Below are 20,641 nucleotides of genomic sequence, written 5' to 3'. Positions count from 1 at the left end.
ACCCATAGCTACTCTTTTTCCTTCTATTTATACCCAAACTTTTTTTTAAACTTTGGGAGGGACATTAGGTTTGGCCACTGTGCTTGTCTAGATTGCAAGCACCAATAGTGGTCTCGCAAGTCCCTCCCCTCGAGTCCAGTTCTGTTCCGATAAGGTAAGGTTACACAAGTGTAAAACTAATGGGCTATTTTTATTCTCAGGCAATATAGCTGAATTCAGTTAGCCCCAATTTGGCAGATGGGGTGAAGGTACCCCCTGCCTCATCAGGCCCTTAGGAATTGTGACATAAAGGTTAAAAGCACAGTTACAGTCTCTTGCTTAAGAATCTCCCCTGCCTCTAGCCCTTGTCGTTGGAATAGGCCTGAGCTATGCATCAAGTTGAAGGAAAAAAGTGGAAGTGATGTGAGGAAGAAAGAATATCAGCACCTTCTCCCAGCCTCTCTTCCCCAGATCCAACAGAAAAACACAAACACAAATCCATCTAGTAGGGACACTGCCTTGTTAATGTTGAATGTCAGCACAAACTCATAAGGCACGTTAAGCTAGCCCTTCATCCCTTTACTTCCCCGTTTTAGATAACCAATGTTTTAGTTGCCCATTCCGATCCTCTATCAAAGGATTTCTCTGAGGGGGAGTATCACTGCCCATTACTGGATATTATGGGCTGTAAAGTATGTTTGCTCCCTGGTCTGAAGATATGACAACTAGTCATCCAAATTGGCGCAGTATTTGTCCTGGTTCTTTCATAATACTCTGAGCACTTGCATCTACCACAGAGTATGCAAAGCCCACTCCAGTCAGGATCTACTCTTGTCAGGACCCATCTAGCCCCCACAGCTACCGTCTATGGGGCCGTCTATGTTAAGGGCCATCCAACCGGAGAACCTGCTACATAGTCACCCATCGTCTTTGCCTCTTGCTTGCAGACAGAATAGCTCTTACTGGCATTTTGTGCCTCAGAAGGTATAAGAGGGAAAGATTTAGATTGAGCCCATCTCTTCATTGCTGCAGTGCCCCCACATCCATTCATTTCTTGGATCCAGGTGGCTAGCGCAAGTGAGCACACAGGATTATCTGCTGGTCGATTCTAGTCACTTTCCAAACCTGGAAGGGAATTCTGATGGGTATCGACATGTCCTACTTTAATTCATTACTCCAGTTTCCACAGGACTATGCCCCCATGTAGGCATATCTGTAACAGGCCAGGTTTCCCCACTGCCTATTGGCCACTGCCCAGAAGTCAGTAAAAACCCAAATTTAGGGACTTAAACCACTGTTCAATTCTTCCATCACTGTTAGGAAAATAGCATGCAATTCAGCACAACCAGACTGATCTGTTTTTAACTTCTTTAATCAGAGTGGCAGCTTTCCAAACAATGTTGTCCATTTACCCTGCAACTGCCATCCACAGACTAAGTGGCTCTTTGTTGGTCGGTCAACCACGGTCTATAGGGCACTATCTAAGCGACAGTTAAATCCACACAGTTCCAGAGTCATTCCTATGGAATAAGAGCCTCCTTCCTTGTATCTCCTCTTTGTATTCCCCAGGTAGCACGATCCTGCATAAACCATTTCCATTTTATTATGCACATTTTCTGGCCACTATCATCTCCAGTAGAGAATTTCCGAGACATCACCTAAGACATGTGGCTATTTCAGGTTTCAAGACCATGTTATGTCCTTCATTCATGGGAATAGCTTCAGTAAATAATGTCAGATAGCAAGGTAGTAAATGCCCCTCAAGTGAAAATTCTCTTGTCCAAAATCCCAGTGGTCGGCCTTAGAGGCACTCACAGTTTCCTGCCCTAAGCCCCAGTCTACGCTCCACAGAGAACCGATGCACAGAGAATCTGACCCTGCCAGTACTCCAGCTTCTAGCCCAAGCTGTGCGGACTCTATTCCCGCTGTGTGGGCAACTTTATGGGTCTCACTTAACATGTCCAATTAACACTGCTTGAAGGGTGGATTTACATGCTTTCTGTTTTATAGTACGAGGTAGGGAAATGTTCTGAGGTACAACATCCCTCCCCAAATACAATCAAGTAAAAGAGACATAACCACTTCTCATGAAGCCTGTTCTAACATGCCAATTCTTCTACAAACTTTTACTGTAATTCCACCAACTCCTATATTCCTAACTACAATCTCCATTAGGATATCACTGACAAGTTTTGGTTTTACGACACTAGATGGAAGAAGTGTTTCGCAGTCGGACATAATATCCCATGAAACATCCAGGTAACGGAGACACAACTTTACAAGTAGTCCTCAACTTACGACAGTTTGCATGAGGGTGCAGAAGTGATATGCATCAAGTGGACACTATACTTCGAATTTTGATTTCGGGTCTTTCCCGGGGCTAGTGGTATAGGGAACGACACTCCCTTGTGATGCTGGGCTGGCTCGCGCTCCCCGTCAGCCGTGTGATCTCCAGGCTAAATCACCAATACCCTTACAACCATTTGGTACCCAAGCAATTGTGCTGGTTTTCATTTTCAGTACAGCACTCATGAAATTGTGAGAGACTGTCGACACTATTATAAAATAATAAACGATTTTGCCCAACTGTAGGCTGATATGAAGTGTTCTAAACACATTTAGGGTAGGCTAGGCTGAACTATGATATTTGGTAGGTTAGATCTATTAAATGCATTTTTACTTCCATTTTCGACTTACGATGGGTTTATCAGAACATATCCCCATTGGAAGTCAAGGAAGATTTGTATATAAAACCTGCTTAAACATTCCAACTTTCATAATCCTATCAACCAGGAATCAGGGCTTCACCAATGAGTTTTAGTATCATAGTTCAAGGGACCCCTATATCAAGGAGTCCTGAAAACTCACTTCCTGATCATTTTACTCACTTTTGTACAAAAGACTGGATCTCCAGTGAGATGTGGAGCCAAGAACCCTGGCCCTTTTGTCAATCTTTTTAACTTAATTAACCTCCCTAATCCCTACCTGAGGTGATACCTGATCAAGTTTCTCACAGTGATCTCTACCTTCCCACTTTTTAGATTTCTCCAAATAGGGATAATAGAGTGGACTTCTTTGGGCCCCTTTAAATTGGGGGGATCAATAGGGACTCCATTGGGCCCACCCAACCTCAGCTAATGCTATATTAAAAGCTCTCTTTTAACCCCCTCAGCATCCATTTTATTCATCCCAATTTTTGATAAACATCTGAAGATTTCCACCCTGCTGGGAGCAATCCTCTCTCCCTCTTGACTCCTCTTTGTTTTGTCCCTACAATATTTGTTTTGTTCACGTTTTCTCTTAATAATCATTTAAGAATGTCCACCTAGGGGTGCCTGGTGGCTCAGTCAGTTAAGTGTCTGACTTTGGCTCAGGTCATGATCTCACAGTTTGTGGGTTCGAGCCACACATCGGGTTCTGTGCTGAGAGCTCAGAGCCTGGAGCCTGCTTCCAATTCGTGTCTCCCTCTCTCTCTGCCCCTCTCCCACTCATGCTCTGTTTCTGTCTCAATAATAAATAAACATAAACAAACAAAAAAAAGAATGTCCACCTAGTTGGGAAGAGTCTTTTGCCATTCCCTTACTAATTAAACTAATGTTTTTATTAGCATCTGTAAGTCCCATGAGAAGAAGCTGGGACAGTAAATTTGATGAGGCTTCCTTAACTACTTTTTGGTTGTATAGCAATAGGGTTATATCGGGTGCCCATGTGAAAGAAGCCCTTTGCACCTAGGTAACAGGCATATTTAGCGGGTGAATATCCCAGGCATCATAAAGCCAGTCCCACATGGCTTGCATGTGATGCATAGCAGCTGCTTCATCTGGGGTGCTCCATGTGGCAGTCCTAGGGGGAGAAGGACAGTCCCCCTTCTCAAGGTAAAGGGAAGTGGCAGTGGCTTTTATATAGTTCACCAGGCTGGCTGTTCCTTCAGGAATAACCTCCCCCGTGTGTTTGGCCGTCTGTGATTGTTCCATAGTGGGCTGTGGGTCCTGTATCAACCCAAACATGGTCTTCCATCCTGCAGCATTCAAAACCAAAGACACAGCACCCAAATTTGTTACTCTCACAATCCACTTCAGTAAAGATTCCCTCAGGAAACCAATGATACCAATTAACAGAGTGAAACAACTCCTTCACGGTTTATGCTACCTGGTTTAAGATTTCTTGGTTCCGTCCTCCTGAAACCGACATGTTAACAAATGCTTGCACTTTCTACCTTAAAGAAACTTTGGCTAACTTAATCGATTTATGAACCTGTCTTGCAGAAGTTGACTAATGAGACTAGCTAAGACTGGAGCACCCCAGGAAGAATTCTTGCAGTTGGACAGAAAGCACCAAGAGTGAATGAAAGGCACCTCTGTGATGACACACCCCAAGATCTCTATCCCAGTGTTAGTCACACTTGTGCTGCCATAATTTGAACATAAGTCCCAGGACGAGACATGATTCCTGAATGCACATGCTCAGAAATGAGGACACTGTCCGTTTGTCCTATATTTAATCAGCATATTCCACATCCTGACCTTATCCTTAAATACTTCAAACCCCAACTCTCTGTGGAGTGTGGATTTGAGGCTTGCTCTCCCATCACTTCATTTGTCTCCCAAATAAATTCTTCCCTTGCTGTGTACTGTCTCCAGGGACTGGCTTTGCTGCATGCCCAACAAACTTGGATTCACTGACTACCTTCCTGGTGACCACAGGTCTTAGAGTACTTTCTGTTGTCCCTGAATAATTTTTTTCTTCTCTCAGTGGCTTTTAGGCAAGTGGCCAAAGCACAGAGCCAAATATCAGCTTGGTTTACCATCAACACCCTACCCAGCACTTGCTGTTAATTTCATTTTAGCTACTATAGATAACAATAGCCAAAAGATTGTATATGTTAAAAAATAATAATAAACATAAGAGGTCCAAAAACAAGTCACTTGTGCTAAGCCCACATCACCAAACGAAGGCTTAAAACCTAAGCCAATTGCAGTTTCAACATTCTCCAGAAATGTAACATTCGGTATAACATTTTCTGGTGAATACCAGTGAAGTAATCTGCTACATAACCCTTCACATCCCTCAAAAGAAAAGGAGGTAATCTGCTCTGTCCTTATGCATCTCCCTTCTATCTATAAAAGCCTTCCATGTAGTTAGGTGGAGTACTCAGCTTCTTGGAGCTCCTTTCTATTTGCTAGATGGGATGCTGCCCAATTATTAAAGCATTGAATAAAGCCAATTAGATCTTCAAATTACTCAGGTGGATTTCTGTTATTTAACAGATATGGTGGCAGTAACAGTATCCAAAGCAGATTGCTAACAACATCAGTCAGAAAAACAAGAAACATATATGTAGTAACTGTGAGCCCCTTTTAGAGTTCTTGGTGTTTCTGAGGGCTAAGCGTGAGTTTTCCTAGGCTCTGAGCTCCTCTCTCGGCATTGAGCTCTGGATCTAACTGGCTTTCCGGTAGTGGGAAAGTCAACTTAAAATGGCAGATGGTTCTGCCTAGAGGTAAGCCCTAGCCTTTCAGACCACAATTCCCAGGGTTTTGAGTGGAAAATCTCTAGCCCTTAATTCTGTCCTGAGATCCACATGGGAATGGTTATTGACAATATGCAGCTCCCCATCCATGCAGAGCCCCCAGTTTAATGTTCCCCATTGTTGAGGTCTGCTGGTTCAATTCTTTCCCTAATCCCCAGATTCCACACTGAAAACTATTGGTGGTTACTGGCTAGAGTTAGACTGAATTCAGAATTGGACTGGATCTGATTTAAGCTGGACTGGATCCAGGGTAAGGGCTCAGGAGAATAAGATTTTGTTTTACATAAAGGCTACAACTAAATGGGAATGTCAGAAGTAAACAAAAAAACCTCACAGAATTGGTGGGCACAGGGCAAGCATTTAAAAATGGTGGGGTGCTGGCAACCTAACTCAAAGACTTCCATGTTCAGATCAACTGGTCATGGAATGGGTTAGCCTGACACTAGGTCACACACCAACTTCAAGAAAATTTCTGTGCAATGAAATACACTGTAAAATGACACAATTCCCAACCCAGCAGCATATCCCTTTCAGATACTAGTTTGGATTCAACTGACTCAAAGCTAACAAATTAGCTAAACAAATTATTTAAAAAATGGGATTCTTGGGGGGCACCTGGTGGCTAATTCAGTTAAGTGTCCAACCTCAGCTCAGGTCATGATCTCACGGTTCATGAGTTCGACCCCTGTATCAGCCTTTCTGCTGTCAGCACAGAGCCTGCTTCAGATCCTCTGTCCCCGGCTTATGTCCTCCTTGTAAAGGTCAGTGATCTCTTTGAGTCTTCCAGCACAAAAGATAACTTCTATAGGTCAAAAGTGGATCTCTTGTATACAGCATATAGATGGATCTTGTTTTCTTATCCATTCTGTTATCCTATGTCTTTTGATTGGAGCATTTAGTCCATTGATGTTTAGAGTGAGTACGAAAGATATGAATTTATTGTCATTGTGTCACCTGTAGAATTGGAGTTTCTGGTGGTGTTCTCTGTTCCTTTCCAGTCTTTGTTGCTTTTTTTTCTCTCGTCTTTTCTCCCCTGAGAGAGTCCCCATTAAAATTTTTTGCAGGGCTGGTTTAAAAAAATATGAAACACTTCACAAATTCGCATGTCATCCTGGCACAGAGGCCAGGCTAATCTTCTCTGTATCGTTCCTATTTAATGTACGTGCTGCCGAAGCGAGCACCACAATAGATAAAATCTAAAGAGTGACCAGGCAAGGTCATTATAAACTTCTAAGACCACTGACTCCAGACACCTTGGCACCAAGATCCCTTGCTCCAGGGCATAAACAACTTATTAAGAACACGTGAGCACCTGTCCTTCTTCAACCAGTTACTGGATGCCTAAAAGGACACATACACTAGACCACCAACCTCAATAAAAAAATTCCAGACCTCAAGCAAAGAGGAGACTCATTCTCTTTTTCTTTTCTGCATCTCTCTGACCCTCCATCTGTATCGGCTCTCTCTAGATCTTTAAAAACTGCTCTCATTTCTTGCTGGTTCACTTTGATTTCCATCCTGTGTGATGCCAACCACCCTCTTGGCTGGTCCTACAGGACCCCCTCTGGCCCTCGACCTGGCCTGCCTGCATCAAAACCACCTAATTAATGGCCCGTCTGCCTTCCAAGGTATGCCCCCATTTAGGCCTCACCCAAGTTGATGGGACTCTAGGGGAATAATGTAGCAGTTTACCAGAAAATCCCTCAAACAGCCAAAGTAAAACTGAAATTAAAAATTAATAAGAAATAAGGTGCCTAGGTAGCTCAGTCAGTTAAGTATCCAATTCTTGATTTCAGCTCAGGTCAGGTCATGATCTCAGGTTAGTGAGTTCTAGCCCCACATGGGGCTCCGTTCTGACAGTGTGGAGTCTACTTGGGATTCTCTCTCTCTTCCTTTCCCTCTCCATCCCTCCCCCACTCATGCTCACTTGCTCTCTCAAAATAAGTTAAAAATAATAAAAATGTTGCCAAATTCTGATAAATACTGGAGCTATACTGTCCACTTTAATTTTTTTAATGTTTTATTTATTTATTTTTAAGAGACAGAGAGAGACAGTACAAGCAGGTGAGGGTCAGAGAGAGAGAGATACAGAATCTGAAGTAGGCTCCAAGCTCTGACCTAGCTGTCAGCTCAGAGCCTGACGTGGGGCTCAAACCCACGAACTGTGAGATCATGACCTGAGCCAAAGTCAGAAGCTTAACCGACTAAGCCACCCAGGTGCCCCTATACTATCCACTTTAAATCCTGCTCAGAACTTGCAGATGGGATCCTGGAAAAACTAGCAGAAACTGGCTGTTACCAGAGTCAGCTCTCCCAGATCTCTGTCTATAGTACAAGGCAGAGAAAGGAAAAGAAAATATCTTTTGCATCCTCTTTGGGGACACCTCATAAGTCCAAGAGGTTGTCAATACTACCAGAAATATTTATTGTTTGTCCTGGCTGAAAACTGACAAGATATTTAAAAGAAATTTTAAAATAGCTCTGTAGTCAAAAATTGGGTAAATTAGAAGCTGATATTCAGAGCCTGATATGAACTTTTTTTTTTTAAGGCCTTCTCCCCTAAGCAAATAGAGATAAAATATTCAGATGGGTGGATCAACTTATGATATGTCAACCCAATTCTTTGAGGAATTAGAAGCAACTATCTTTATCTTATAATCCTTGCAAAACTAGAAATGCAGCACTAGAGGCAATGCAAATTCACCTATTTCTTTTTTACCAACCCTCAAACCTCCCTATTTATCTTACAGGACTTGTAACTTGCATTCTTCCTGTGCCTTTGAGATGTAAATGTTCAAATACAAACTTCAGGGAGGTTATTATTATTGTTATTATTTTAGGGAAGTAATTAACAGAAGAAGAAATAAAGAAGGAAAGGTACATTGGGAGTTGGGCTAATAAAAAAATCTTACGTGTACAGAAGCTATAAGATCTCTATGCTTGTGTCTATCTATCTATCCAGATGTTGTAGATATGGTATTTTCTAACTGAATGATAATGCCAAAATTAATTTGTGAAAGAGCTATATTTAATTGGCTTAGGGAAAATCAAGTGCTTATATGAATTAAGTATACATAAAATTAAAAAAAAAGAAACTAACTCAATAAGTTTTCAAATTCATATGATCTGGGATAATCTTTGGCAAATAAAAGCTGGTCTGAGTTTGATTTACTTAAAATAGATGTCTTCAAAGTTACCAGGATTAAATATAACACAGACACACAATGTCCATTCTAATTGGGTTTACTAGTCAAATACATTCATGTTATCTCTCACAAAATCTGTCAGCAAGAAAAAGAGCTTGGGATGATGGCTGACTTTACGTAATGTCTCATCAAGTTTTTGTGGGTAACCTAAATATAATTATTAAGAATAAGTAAATTTGGGGCACCTGGGAGGCTCAGTCAGTTAGCTCTGGTCATGATCTCACTGTCCATGAGTTCGAGCCCTGCATCAGGCTCTTTGCCAATAGCTCAGAAGCTGGAGCCTGCTTCATATTCTGTGTCTCCTTCTCTATGCCCCTTGCCTGACCATGTACTGTCTCTCAAAAATAAAATAAAATATTTTTTAATTAAAAAATGATTAAGTAAATTAAATAGATGTAAGTAGGACAAAAAGGTTATAGGTGAACTTTTTATGTAATTTTCCCAAATCTTTTGGGTAACCTGAAATCTTAAATTTTTGCTAAGTTAAATGATGAATTAAGTTCAATTCTTTACATATCCAGATCATTTCCAAATAAAGTACTGAAAAGTATGTTTCCAAAAATTATAAAGAGTATTTAAATATTTGCCAAGTCACAGAATGCTAAAAGTTCATAATTGTTTACTTACTTTCACTAAATTAAGGATTTTTAGGGTGAACATTCTAATATATGTAATTAAAACTAATAGATATGATACAGAAAAGAAATTTTCAGTGGTCAGGACTGGCTAATATTAAAATGAACTTAATTAAGTGAAAGAGTTTCAATATCAAAAGCAAGCTGGTGCAAAATTTGGTTTTTCCCTCTGTTAAGACAAAGTTTTCTTGGAGTACTGGTCTGCTCTAGATAAGAGACTATAAAGGTTTTTATTTACCTTTTTAAATAATCTGAGTAGAAAGCAAAGATTTTATGTTTTATTAAAAGCATCTCTCTTGCTTTGTGTTATCTTTATTTTTAGATCTTTGATTATTAACAAAGTTGAATCTTTTCAATTAAAAGAACTAAGGTTTTGTGGTGTTTTTAAACAACTATTTAACTTTATTTGCCTGTGGAGCTTTCAATTGTCACTATTTTTTTTCATTGTCACTATTGTTAAATGGACAACTAAGTATTGTTTTACAGTGACTATACTACTATCTGACCAAATATCCTAAAATCTTTTGCTATTTCTGGCAAACTCTCCCCACATTAAATTTTAAATAAACTCTTTTTGACCTCAAACTACCTTTGGACTTTCCAGAGGGTCCTGGAACATCTTGAAGGATTTGTTCACTCTCCTTACAAAAAGAGAGATATTAAATTAATTAGGCTTGTTTGATAAGTTACATGGGAAGCATTGTCAAATAAGTAATGCAAACCTTCTTAGATTATATCTGCGTAAATATATATTACTATTAAAATTATGCAAAATTCCTAGAAATCTGAAATGTTTTAGTATAATGGTTATTAGATATATCTTTTTAAAATGTTGTTACAGAAATAAGTAACTTTCCTTGTCAATTCCATTATAATGAACTCTCATTAGATCTTTAACAATAGGAATTTTTAAGTCTTTTTGTCATTTACAGTTAGTGCTTTACTCTGATGCTTTGCAAAAGTGTTTCTGCAAAAGTATTTACTTCAAAAAGATTCAAGGAAAGGACTTTTGACAAGTACAGGTTTCTGAGAACTTAAAGATCATAAACCTGGGGTAAGAATTTCCAGAACTAACTGAAAAAACTGGATTCAAGAATAACAAGAATTAATTAATTACATGGGACTGAAAGAACTGAAAAGGACAATTATCATTTTTATAACTTTTTATTTGAAAGAGGTCTGGTTCTTTAACGGGCTATCTTTCCAGATTTATGAAGACTTTTTATGTTAAGCTATCAGTGACACACAACAATGTGGTAAAAGTGTACCTTTGTAAACAAAGATGAAATTTTTGCTTTTACTCCCTCCCTGATCTTCCTGGAATTTGGAAACTCTTGAGCGTTTTTTTCCTGACAAAACAGTTAGTTATAGAAGTTCAATAAGAATCTGTTCTTGGAACAGGACACAACTGGAACATAAGGTTATGTTACCAACACTTTAACTGGAATGTCATATTTGAGACAGCTGGGTATAGACTCAGATATGACAACAATTTTGGGGAAACTAAGGTTGACTTTGTGGAATCCATAAAGCTTGCTAGATAACCTGTGTACCTTGCTTAGAGGTTCCATCAAAGCAGTATTAGAAAGAGTCTATATGGCCAATCACTAATCCTGCTGGACTTCTACAATCAGGCCAAGTTTGATGCAAACAAATTAGTTTTATGATGATTATCTTTGGTAAAAAATGGGGGCAACAGCAGAGACAAAAATTTTATTTGCACTTTTGTCTATATTAGATTATGATCCTGTTACTTGTCTTTGACATTCTATTATATACCTATAAACTGGACTGGATCCTGAATTCTTCTGGTTTCCTCAAATATCTGGCTACCAAGATTCACCAAACTAATGTTTCCAGTTTCCTCTCTCCCTCTTGATTTGTAATTGCTAAGAACAAAGACAGCCCTTGATTCTCCTTGGAAGTTCCTTCTCACTACCAAGATGACAGTAAAATTTCAGGCACATGAAACTTAGATACAGATCTCAAAACTAAAGAAGGCTCCACTTGATTATCTGGTCAAGATAGCTGGCCTTGGAGACTAGACTCCAACTAGGAAGAGAAGTAGTCTACAGGGAAGTAGATTACTTCCTCCAGAGACACTAGACCAAAACTCCATATTTTCCCTAAACATGCTTTCCTTTCTTTACACTGGTATTGATCTGAAAAGGTAACACCATTATCTGTATCACCTACGTCATTGCTAAGCCGGATAACCTTTGGAATTTAGATAACTGTTTACTTCAAGTTAGGAGAAAACCCAACTGATCCTTAGTTTGAATAGGCAAATGAAATTCTTGTAATGAATCCATTAACAGTGCCACCTTAGTGGAAGTGGTTTGCCCAACAGGATTTATCTTTGTGATCATTATCACTGTCCTTGGGCCTATGAATGCCTAGATGGCTATTGCATAACAGGGCAATGCCTCTTAGGTTATCCAATTATACTCCTAACTGTTACACCTCATTGGTCAACCCCCTGAATTTACACTGTCAAGTTAGAAAGGAAGTACCAGATTGTCTGGGAAAATGGCAGAGTAAGAGAACCCTAAGCTCCTCCCACAAACACAACTAGGTAACACTTGTATTAGTATAAATAACCCAGTAAACAACTGGAAAATTGGCAGAAGAACTCTACAACTAAAAGGCAGGGAAGAGGTCATAATAAAGAAAATAGGAAGGGTGAAGATGCAGTCTGGGAGCAAATTGGACTGTGGCCATCTGCAGTAGGGAGGGAGCTAGTGGTGTGCAGGAAGGTGGAAAACAGACTTTCATTCGGGGAGCTTACGAATGTGGAGGAGGAATCACTATTACACTTGCCTTTGAAAGTGAGAGGGGCTGAATTCCCTGAGTTTTCTAAACTTAAAGCCTGAAATTTAAAAAAATCAGTAGGTTCAGCTCTAGAAGATCTTGGAAGGTGTTAGGAAGCTAGTCTCTGCCCTTGAAGACAAATAGCCCATGCAGATATAGTGTAGAACCAGCAGTTTGAAAAACACTGTGGGCAGACAGGAGGGAGAATGATTTACTTATCTCAGAGCATAGCTTGAGAAATAGGGATCATGGAGAGATGCCTCCAGGAGGAACAAAGGAACTGGTAGGTGCCATTTTCCTCCATTGCCCAGCACAGCCCCAACACTGGTTACCTAACTTGCTTGCACCAAGCCCTGTCTTCCTGTGCTTCCTTGAATCCATTCTTCCCACGCATGCACAGCCGAGTCCCAGCACCATGGGCCCCTCCTCCAGAAGACCAGCACAAATCCTGACCACACCACATCTCCTGACTGGGATATTTGTGGAACCCCTATTCTGGCAATAGCAGGGATAGGTCTAGTTTTGCAAGCACACCACCACACACTTTGCTGGCCTCTACAGGCAACTGAAGATAAAAGAGGCCAATAGTCAACGCCAACGCACACACAACACATAGGAGACACCCACTGAAGTGTCAGGCCCTGGATAACGGGGAGTATTACACTGCAGGGCACTACAGGATCTCTTCTTCATAAATCTATTATCATTAGGAGCAAGAGAAGTAGCTGACTTTTCTAACACACAGAAAGATGCAGAAAGGCAGGCAAAATGAGGAGACAGAGAAACATTTCCCAAGTGAAAGAACAGGACCAAACTACAAGAGACCAAAACAAAACAGATGTATTATCCCTGATAGAGAATTTAAAGTAATGATTCTCATTGGACTGAAAAAAAGAGTGGAGGACTTCAGTGAGATCAATAACAGAGAGATAGAAAAGAACCTATCAGAGATCAAGAACACAGTAAAGGAAATTAAAAATACACTTGATGGAATAAATAGGCTAGATGAAGAACAACAACAAATTAATGACCCGGAAGACAGAGTAATGGGAAAGTAACCAAGCAGAACAAAGGAGAGGGGGAAAATTATGCGAACTGAGAAGTCTTAGGGAGGGGGAGCATCAAGATGGGGGAGAATTAGGGAGCTCTGTAATCTCTGCCCATCAGCAACTATCAGAATGAGAAGAATTAAAAGCCACAATATTCTGATCTCCAAAAACAGAGGTGCGCACACAGACTCCTTATTGATAACAGCCTCATGGATGCCTGAGTGCAAACTGGGACCAGAGACTCTGGGAAGGGAGAGCCTCTGGGGAGGGAGAGCTGGCTCAAAGCCAAGCTGGGAGAGCACCCAGAAACTTGGTGCTGAGCCCACAGAGGGCCGTGTGTCCAGAGGCAGCACAGAATCATTCAGGGCAGTGCGTGGGACAGTTGTGTAGAGCGGTGGAGAGCCAAGGGGAAGAGAAAAGACTGTAAACGCACATAGAATGATCTCTGGAGAGGGGAAAACTCGGCCTGGGACAGAGAGACACACCATCTCATATATAGCCGCTGGGCGCGGGGAGAGAAATCCGTCCCCCTCAGCAGGCTTGTTCTCTCTTGGGCTCAGCAGCTCGCAGACTCCAGGAGGAGGCAGGGAAAAGCTGGCTTCCCAGTCCCCTCTTTCCTGGCTAGAAAGCCGCCCACCTGCTGGTGATCATTTTAACTGTGGCAACAGCATAAAAGTCCATGGACTAGGATTTAGAAACCTGGTGGAGCTTAGAAAACCAAAGCAATTTGACCCGACCATGGTGGCATGGGGAGGTTGGACTCAAGAGAGTGGCTGGCAACGCATGGTCTGAGGGTGATGTGGGGCACCGCCATTCTTTTCTCTGCAACCACTAAGGCAGAGCCTCAGAGAACGGCCCCTGAGACCCAACCTACCTACACCAAGCCATGCCCATCCATGCTGGAGACCTGCTTTCTTTTCTTACTATTTTTATTTTTTTAACTCTTTTTCTTTTCTTTTTTTTTTTTTTATCTTTTCCCCTTGTTTTCTCTTTTCTATTGTCCTTTTTCCTTCTTTTCTCCCTTTCCCCCCTGGTGTCTGGGAAAGACCAATATTTATGCACTGCTGTGATTAGATCAACTGTTACCATCCAGATATATTTCGCTTTATCTCATTCTTATCTCTCCCCTCCACAGGTTTTATGCTCTCAGACTGTCCTTCATCTTTGGCTGTTTCTGTCCCCATCTGTCCCTTACCCCGCCCTTCTTTTGTTCCTTTCCTGTCCTCTCTTTTTTTCTGTTCTTTTTTCTTTCCCCTTTTTGTTTTCTTGTTTACTTGATCTGTCTGTGCGTTTGCATGCTTTTGTTCCCTGTGTGTTTGTCTGTCTGTTTTCCTTTACAAGACTACCTCAAGAAACAAGCCAAAACACACATAGAAGAAAGTCCCAAATATCGCTGAGTAGGGAAATGAATTAATCAGAGATAACAAGAGAAAAGGAGAGACACCATTAAAAGAGCATCTCTTGAAACAAGCCTGGACAAAGAGCCTCCTTTAATAGAACGATACTAACAGGTACACAGTGCAGAAGGAGCTTTTAAAACTGACAAGAGAGAGAAAGCTAGCCAAAATGATGAACTCACCTCTGAAGAAATTCCAGGAAGAAATCACAGCTACAGAACTGCTCAAAACAGACACAAGCAACATAACTGAACAAGAATTTAGAAGAATTGTCATAAAATTAATCACTGGGCTTGAAAAAAACATGGAAGCCATCAGAGAAGCTATTGATACAAAGACTAGGGACCTTCAAAATGCTATAAATGAGGTGCATAATAAAATGGAGGCTGCCACTGCACAGATTGAAGAAGCAGAGAGGAGAATAAGTGAATTAGAAGACCCACTTACAGCAAAAGAGGAAGCCGAGAAAAAGAGAGAAATTGATACAGGAGCACAAAAGGAAAATTCGAGACCTGAGTGATACAATCAAACAGAACAATATCCATATCATAGAAGTTCCTGAAGAGGAAGAAAGAGAAAAAGGTCCTGAAGGGGTGCTGGATCAAATTATAGCTAAAAATTTCTCCAATCTAGGGAAAGAAAAAGGCACTGAAATTCAAGAGGCACATCAAACTCCCCTAAGGCACAACTTGAACTGACCTTCGGTACAACATATCATAGTGAAACTGGAAAAATATAAAGAGAGAATTATGAAAGCAGCAAGGGATAAAAGGGCCCTAACATACAAAGAGAAACCTATCAGACTGGTTACAGACTTATCGACTGAGACTTGGCAGACCAGAAAGGAATGGCAGGAAATCTTCAATGTGATGAACAGGAAAAATATGCAACCAAGAATTCTTTATCCAGCGAGCTTGTCATTCAAAATAGGAGAGAGAAAGGTTTTCCCAAATAAACAAAAATGGAGACAATTCATCACAACCAAGCCAGCTCTACAAGAAATCCTAAGACAGGCTCTATGAGAGAAATGTAGCAAGGAATATAAGACACCAGAGACATCAATACAAACATGAACTCTACAGAGAACACAATGAATCTAAACCCACATTTTTCAATAATAACACTGAATGTAAATGACTGAATGCTCCAATCAAAGGACACAGGGTAGTAGAATGGATTAATAAACAAAATCCATCTATTTGTTGTCTACAAGAGACTCACCTTAGACCTGAAGACATCTCCAGATTGAAAGTAAGGGGGTGGAGAAATATCTATCATGTGACTGGAAGCCAAAAGAAAGCCAGAGTGGCCATACTTATATCGGACAAACTGGACTTTAAAGTAAAGGCACCTCCACACTGTTTTCCAGTGTGGAGGTTCCTCAAAAAACTATCCATAGAACTCCCTTATGACCTAGCAATAGCACTGCTAGGGATTTACCCAAGAGATACAGAAATGCTGATGCATAGGAGCACATGTACTCCAATGTTCATAGCAGCAGCGTCAACAATAGCCAAAACATGGAAAGAGCCTAAATGTCCATCACCTGATGAGTGGATCAAGATGTGGTATATATACACAATGGAGTACTACATGGCAATGAGAAAGAATGACATATGGCCATTTGTAGAAAAGTGGATGGACCTTGAGGGTGTCATGATAAGGGAAATAAGCCAGGCAGAGGACAGAAACCATACGTTTGCAGTCATAGGTCTAACAGGAAAACAGGAGAAACCTAATGGAGGACCAGGGGGAGGGGAAGAGGGAAAGAGAGTTGGGGAGAGAGAAGGATGCAAAACTTGAGAGACTATTGAATGCTGAAAATGAACTGAGGGTTGAAGGGAAAGGGGGAGGGGGGGGAGAGGTGGTGGTGATGGAGGAGGGCACTTTGGGGAAGAGCACTGGATGTTGTATGGAAATCAATTTGACAATGAAATATTTTAAAAAAACAAATATAAGAAAAATTTCAACCCTTATATTAAATAGCAGAGGCATTTGCCTTGAGTATATTCTTATAGGAGTGAGACATTTATAACTAATGACATTTTCACAACAAAAATTGGTGCCATTGAATATTGTATAAATACATCGTCATTAAAAATTAACTGATTAAAAAAATAAAGGCAGTAACAAAAGATGAAAAAGGACATTATATAATAATTACAGGGTCTCTCATCAGGAAGACCTAACAATTATAAACATCTATGTGCCAAATTCGGGAGCACCCAAATACATAAAATAACTAATCACAAACAGAAACAATCTTATTGATAAGAATGTGCTAATTGCAGGGGACTTTAATACTCCACTTATAACAATGGATAGGTCAACCAGACAGAAAATCACTAAAGAAACAATAGACCTGAACAGCACACTGGAACAGATGGAATTAATTGATATATTTAGAACTCCGCATCCTGAAGTTAGGAAATTCACTTTCTTCTCAAGTGCGCATGGCACATTCTCCAAGACAGATCACATACTGGGTCATAAAACAGCCCTCCATAAATACAAACGCACTAAGATCATACCATGCACACTTTCAGATCACAATGCTATGAAACTTGAAATTAACCATGGGAAAAAGTCTGGAAAACCTCCAAAAATGTGGAGGTTAAAAACCACCCTACTGAATAATGACTGGGCCAATCAGACAATTAGAGAAGAAATTAAAAAATATATGGAAACAAATGAAAACAAAAATACAACAACCCAAACTCTCTGGAATGCAACAAGGCAGTTCTAAGAGGAAAGTTTATTGCAATCCAGGCCTATTTCAACAAACTAGAAAAAGTGCAAATTCAAAATCTAACAGAGCACCTAAGGAAACTAGAAAGAGAGCAGTAAGAGCACCCCAAACCCAGCAGAAGAAGAGAAATAATAAAGATCAGGGCAGAAATAAACAATATAGAATCCAAAAAAACATTTGAACACATCAATGAAACCAAGAGTTGGTTTTTTTAAAAATAACAAAATTGATAAACTCTAGCCAAGCTCCTCAGAAAGAAAAGAGAGAACACCCAAACAAAATCATGAATGAAAATGGATTTATTACAACTGATCCCTCAGAAATACAAGCAATCATCAGAGACTGCTATGAAAAATTATATGCCAACAAACTGGACAATCTAGGAAAAATAAACAAATTCCTAAACATACATGCACTACCAAAATTCATATGAGAAGAGATAGAAAATCTGAACAGACTCATAACCAGTGAAGAAATCGAATCAGTTATCAAAAATCTCCCAACGAATAAAAGCCCAGGGCCGTATGGATTCCCAGGGGAGTTCCACCAGACATTTAAAGCAGAGTTAACACCCATCCTTCTCAAGTTATTCTAAAAAATAGAAATAGAAGGAAGACTTAGGGACTCATTCTATGAAGTAAGGATCACTTTGATTCCTAAACCAGACAGAGACCCAACAAAAAAAGAGAACTACAAGCCAATATCCTTAATGAATACAGATGCAAAAATAGTCAACAAGATACTAGCAAATCGAATTCAACAGCATATAAAAAGAATTATCCATCATCGTCAAGTGGGATTCATTCCTGGTTACAGGGCTGGTTCAATATTCACAAATCCATCAATGTGATACATCACATTAACAAAAGAAAAAAAAACCCATATGATCCTGTTGATAGATGCAGAAAAAGCATTTGACAAAATACAACATACCTTCTTAATAAAAACCCTCAAGAAAGTCAGGATAGAAGGAACTTACTTAAATATTATTAACGCAATTTATGAAAAGCCCACAGTTAATATCATCCTCAATGGGGAAAAACAGAGCTTTCCCCCTGAGATCAAGAACACAATAGGGATGTCCACTCTTACCACTGTTGTTTAACATAGTGCTGGAAGTCCTAGCATCAGCAGTTAGACAACAAAAGGAAGTAAAAGGCATCATATTTGGCAAAAAAGAAGTCAAACTTTCACTTTTCGCAGATGACATGATACTCTACAGGAAAACCTGATTGACTCCACCAGAAGCCTTCTAGAACTGATTCATGAATTCAGTAAAGTCGCAGGGTACAAAATCAATGTACAGAAATCAATTCCATTTTTATACACCAAAAATGAAGCAACAGAAAGAGAAATAAAGAATCTGATCCCATTCACAATTGCATGAAAAACCATAAAATACCTAGGATAAACCTAACCAAAGATGTAAAAGACCTATGCGATGAAAACTATAGAAAACTTATGAAAGAAATTCAATAAGACACAAAAAAATGGAAAAACATTCCATGCTCATGGATCAGAAGATAAACATTGTTAAAATGCTATTATTACCCAAAGCAATCTACACATTCAATGCAATCCCAATCAAAATTGCACTAGCATTCTTCTCAAAGCTAGAACAAACTATCCTAAAATTCATATGGAACCACAAGAAACCCCGAATAGCCAAAGTAATATTGAAGAAGAAAACCAAAACGGAAGGCATCACAATCCCAGACTTTACCCTCTACTACAAAGCTGTCATCATCAAGACAGTATGGTATTGGCACAAAAACAGACACATACACCAATGGGATACCACCTCACACCAGTCAGAGTGGCTAAAATGAACAAATCAAACCTGTGAGGATGTGGAGAAATGGGCACCCTCCTACACTGTTGGTGGGGATATAAACTGATATAGCCACTCTTGAAAACAGTATGGAGGTTCCTCAAAAAACTATCAATAGAATTCCCTTTATGACCTAGCAATAGCACTGCTGGGGATCTACCCAAGGGATACAGAAGTGCTGATGCATAGGGGCACATGTACCCCAATGTTCATAGCAGCACTGTCAACAATAGCCAAATCATGGAAAGAGCTTAAATCTCCATCAACTGATGAATGGACCAAGAAGATGTGGTTTATCTATACAGTGGAATACTACATGGCAATGAAAAATAATGAAATGTGGCCATTTGTAACAAAGTGGATGGACCTCGAGGGTGTCATGCTAAGCGATATAAGTCAGGCAGAGAAGGACAGATACCATATGTTTTCACTCAAAAGTCTAACAGGGGATCATCAGACGGGGAAAGAGTTAGGGAGAGGGAATGAGGCAAATCATGAGAGATTCTTGAATACTGAAAACAAGCTGAGGGCTGAAGTGGGAGGAGGGAAGGGGAAGGTGGGTGATGGTCATGAAGAGGGGCACTTGTGGGGAAGAGCACTGGGTGTTATATGGAAACCAACTTGGTAACAAAGTATTTAAAAAAAAAAAGTGAAGTCTTAGGGAACTCAGTGACTCCATCAAATACAGTAACACTGCATTATTGGGATCTCAGAAGAAGAGAGGGATAAAGGGGCAGAAAACTTATTTGAAGAAATAGCTGAAAACTTCCCTAATCTGGGGAAGGAAACAGATATCCAGATCCAGGAGGCTAAGAGATTCACCCCCAAATTGAATCCAAGGGAAGAAAATTTAACCCAAGGAGCTCCACACCAAGGGAAAGAGTAACTTAAATGGCAAAAAGTAGTGATACATGTTAAAGCACCAAGAGAAAAGACAGTTACATATGAGGCAAACCCCATTCGGCTATCAGTGGATTTTTCAGCAACAACTGCAGGCCAGAAGGGAGTGGTATGATGTGTGTGCGCGCACGCGCGCGCGCGCGTGTGTGTGCGCGCGCGCGCGCGTGCGCGCGTGTGTGTGATATAAAGTGCTGAAAGGGAAAAAGCCAAGAATACTCTTTCTTTAATTCAGAAGAGAAAAAGAGATAAGAGTTTCTCACACAAAAACTAAAGGCGTTCATGACCACAACACTAGCCCTGCAAGATATATTAAAGGGGAGTGGAATAAAAAGGCGATAAATATAAAAAGTAAAATATATAAAACAGTAAAAGTAAGTATTTCTGTAAAAATTAATTTTAAAAAACCTCATAAAAAGGGTGTAAAATATGACAACATATGCCTAAAATGTGGGAAGGAGAGGAGTAAAGAATGGGTTCAAACCTAAGTGACCATCAAGTTAACATAGACTGCTATATGCTGAAGATGTTACATAGAAACCTAATGGTAACCACAAATC

General features: G+C 40.1%; 1 non-coding gene across 1 annotated transcript; it reads right to left on the bottom strand.

The window, feature by feature from the left end:
- Positions 1–6,581: 6,581 nt before the first annotated feature.
- On the bottom strand, positions 6,582–6,687 carry LOC115279601. Its single transcript, XR_003903530.1, has one exon. It is a non-coding gene; the product is annotated as a U6 spliceosomal RNA (small nuclear RNA).
- Between the last annotated feature and the right edge of the window lie 13,954 nt (positions 6,688–20,641).

The sequence above is a fragment of the Suricata suricatta genome, chromosome 15, assembly GCF_006229205.1.
Source record: "Suricata suricatta isolate VVHF042 chromosome 15, meerkat_22Aug2017_6uvM2_HiC, whole genome shotgun sequence".
In the NCBI taxonomy this organism is placed as follows: domain Eukaryota; kingdom Metazoa; phylum Chordata; class Mammalia; order Carnivora; family Herpestidae; genus Suricata; species Suricata suricatta.
The sequence above is the reverse complement of the archived record's forward strand: the minus strand, read 5'-3'. Positions and strand labels throughout refer to the sequence as shown.